Source organism: Sinocyclocheilus anshuiensis, unplaced genomic scaffold (assembly GCF_001515605.1).
Source record: "Sinocyclocheilus anshuiensis isolate Anshui unplaced genomic scaffold, SAMN03320099.WGS_v1.1 scaffold412, whole genome shotgun sequence".
Taxonomy (NCBI): domain Eukaryota; kingdom Metazoa; phylum Chordata; class Actinopteri; order Cypriniformes; family Cyprinidae; genus Sinocyclocheilus; species Sinocyclocheilus anshuiensis.
In genome coordinates this window covers 267,130-271,290 of record NW_015558661.1, presented here as the reverse complement: position 1 = coordinate 271,290, position 4,161 = coordinate 267,130, and positions in this window count along the sequence as shown.

Sequence of the window (4,161 nt, the reverse complement as noted above, 5' to 3'; positions counted from 1 at the left end):
CCCCCCCCCCCCTCGTGGCATGTGAGCCTTATCAGGGACACCTGGAGCTGATTGCCGCTTTTCCCCTCATTTACCGCCGTCCTCATCAGTCTTCTGTCCTACAGTAGGAACAACAAGACTCAGATGTACCTGAACTGTTTGTACCTTCAAATACACATTCGGAATCAGTTTATAGCAGCCTAATAAAGTCTTATAGCCATTAAACTACATTTAATGGGCATTTACGACAACGAAAAGAGACATCAGTGCTGTCGTGGGATAGAGCTCACCCTCAAAACTATCTTTATCTCGAGACTGGTTTGTGTGTTGTTTCATTTCCTTTTCATATTGTCCAACAGAATCCGTATCTCCGCTTTTCTCCTGTTGTTTGACATCCCTCTCTGTTTTTCGGTGGAAAAACCGAGCCAAATTCAACTTCTGCCAAGTAAATATCATTCATTTCATATTTGGGCACATCTTCAGTCCTGAAATCCGACCTGTAGTGCAGCCGAGAGCCAAGTCAGTTAGTACTTTAAACAAGGTGCGAGAAGCACATTTCTGGAATTATGTGAGGGGGTGTCCTGAAGGAATAAATGTATTTATTGAAATTCTCAGATCATCTTGCGTAACCATTTCATGACAGACTTACCTTGCGTCAAAAGAGCTGTTGGAGTCTCGAAGAAGTGAGGAAGTCGACCACTAACTGGGGGAGACGTTTACTCATTACGGGTGGGGGGAAGGGCTGCAAAAGAACAGGGAAAAGAAACATGTGTTAGTGCAACTAAACTGTGCCCAAGGCATTTGAATGCATTCAAAAAACAATATGATTTTCTGTTAATATAATGTCAAGAAGTGTAGGAAGTCTCTTCGAAGTTTTGTTAACAAACATTTGCAATGTGCTTAGAGAAACAATTAAACTTTTGCCAATTTCATTTATAGTTTACTTAGTAGGCCTACCTCATATTTTTTTTTTAGCACAAAGCATTGCTTGGCAAATCATTGTCATTATTTTCTATAGCACAAAATTCAAAGTACTATTTCTCAATTTTCATCATTGCAAAGATGTGGGATGCTGTGTCTGGGGTTAAAACAAAACTTCACTGGCACTGGTTCCCTCTAGTGAGACAAACTTTAACAACAGGAGAAAACCCGAAACCCTAGACTAATCCTCTCAAAAGCTCATGTTTGAAGATGAATGGCTGTTTTCAATCTAAGGTGTCTTTCCTCTCCCCATAACCCTCATGAGCTCCATCTACCCAGTGCTGGTCTAACCCAGTGCACGGGGTCCTCAGAAGTGATGGTTCAGCACTTAATCTCACGTCTCCCTGCAAACACCTTGGTCTTATCACACATTTCCTCTGTCAGACATTTCCTGCCAATACTAGGGACAAGGATCCAATCAGGAGAATGGGAACTCTGGGAACTCTGCTTATTACAACACACTTAATTGATTTTTAAAGAGGAACTCAGTGTTCTTCTGGTTTCTAGTGAATGTTGGACCACCCTGGAACAGCTGATAGATGATAAAAGTACTTTTGTAAAAAAGTATGTTTTATACTTTTGTTCAAAAGTTTTTGATAAAGTACATTCTAATAGTTGCTAATTAACCTGTTAAAACATATGAATGCTTGTGAAATATACCTCAAAATTATTATCAGCATTATTTTCTATTTTCTAATACACCAAATAATACATTTAATACATTTGTTTTTATTTTCATATTTTACAATTACATATTTCCTCAAGTATTATTATTAGCATTTATGTTTTTTTCTTCAAAATACTGCTTTTATTTTCACTTTTACAGTTATGCATCTCATGGGATACATTGCCTATTAAGAGTATACATTTATGAATAATAATAATTAAATGTTGTTAAATAATAATGTTTGGCTGTGCTTCTTATGAGATTTAACTTAACTAGAAAAATATACTGAAACCATTTAAGGGTTAATAACTGATATTTTCACATGCAAAAGTACATTTAACAAAAATAACAGCGAGATAACACACAATGCACATGCAACACTTTTGGATAAATCCTAGATAATTCACAGCAAGGTAAAACACAACTGCAAGTACAGTTTGAAAGCGTTTCCATTAAAATGGCACGTTGTCTGCTTTAGTGCATTTTTCAGGGTTGGTAATTCCACTCATTTGATTCATAGATTATATTTTGATTTAAAAAAGAAATGTCAATAAAAATCTGCTGACCAAGTTTTCCTTTTTTGTCCTCTCAAATAATCACTATCATATTAAAGCAGAGTCTCCAGGGCTACAGACTGCCATTCACAGAGATAACCTATCTATGGAGGGATTTGTGAAAGGAGCGAATATGAGACAGCCAGAGGATTTTTCCCAGCCAGCCTCTGCCACTGAATGTCCGGCAGTGTTTCTCATTGTTTGCTGCCTCATAAGAGATAGCCAAGAGAGCCTGAGAAAACAAAAAAAACAGCACTATTTAACGGAATTCAATCTGTCCCAATAGATTTGAATCGCTAACTTACATGTCTTGAGTGTAGATTCTATCTGGCTAATGAGGGGCCTGAATCCTTCTCTGTTACTTCAAAGGGGGTGAAATTCTACCTTTCTTGCAGCGAGGACCTTTGCCTGGGCTCTCTCTCTCTCTCAGGTGTGTCACTGTGCAAGCTAAAAGAGAGGGTTTCAGGCAGAGAACTTCCAAAGGACTGTTTGTTCCTAAGTTCTATGCTGAAAGCTAAATATGGGTAAATATACTGGCCAGTTTCAAAGCCTACATTTATCTTGCTCTCATTTAATCCAAGATTTTCTTAATGATTAATTTACAAGCCAACCACAATATTTAAAAGGAAACTCCAATACCGTTCCTGCATTTCTATGCAGGAATGGCATTGGGCCCCTAAGCTTGCTACCAATAAGGCAATACGGTATCTTGCTTCTAAATAGTATGTACTACAAACATTTTGTGCAATTCACATCTGCTACAAGTGACGCCACCACAATGGGAAGTGTTTAACACCTCTGACAGCCTTCAATGTGAGAGTCATTTGCCCTAATTTCCTAACTAGAGTTAAACTAGTTAACGTTTCCCACTTTCCAAACCAAAAGAAGATTTCTTTTGCATGCTACGCTACTGAATGTGCAGCAACTTCAAATTTGACTAAAGTTGTGATTTTATTAACACAATGCATTTGATTTTACATTTATGTGAATCTGAACATCTGTATCATTTCCAACCAGGTCAGTGACCGTTAAAGTTTCTGCAAGGACTTTAACATGACGGATCAAGACCCTTAATTGTCATTGTGCTTATATGTGTGTGACATTGACCTCTGGGCATTTGAACCTGTGACCTGCCACAATCTCCAAGCTCATTCAATAGCACTAAGTGATCAGCACCTCCAAGACAAAGACTCCAGCTGCCTGGTGTTGAAATATGCATTAGGTAAGTGTTCACTAATGGTAAATAATGCATTGGTTAGCTTAGTTCTAGTTTCAGGGAAAGCGAAGCGTAATGAATAAATGATAACACAATCTATCTGAATCGCTCTAGCGGCAGCTCACGGGTGTAAGGTCCTCAGCGCTGGGAAAAAAGTAAATGAGTAGAAAAGAAAAATAGGGCAAGGGTTTTGTTCAAGTAGGGTCATTCAAAACATCTTATTTCAAATAAATGTTGTACATATTGCAAATAGTGTAACCAGATATTTACTGAAATGATAATATTTCTTGCAGTAATGTGTTGTACCTGTATACTCTCATAAAGAAATGAATCTTTCGGTTGGCCTCAGGTGTCAGTAGGGCATTTTATCAGATGTTTTAACTCTCAGTGAAAGATATGAAGTGTATGGAGAGGAAGTGAGGAAATGAGGCCCAGGTGGCTTTAAGTAGGAGGAGACTACAAACAAAAATATTCCCAGGCCCTTTAGGATAAAGTAATCTTCCTCTAGTCAAACCCAACTGAGACTGATAAACTCAAAAGAGTGTGTAAGTGAATTTAGATTTTTTATCTTCTTTTTAAAGTCTTGCTAATGGGGTTTTGCTTCTAGCATGTATAAGTAACGTATAACCGATATTTCTGAAATACTGTTAGGAGTTGTTGGAGGATGGTGAGCAATCCACAGTCATCCAGAGGTCACAAAAAGTAGAGCCAAGTAATGACACGGGTGGCTAATCGATGGGATGACACCAGAGGTACCTTTGCCC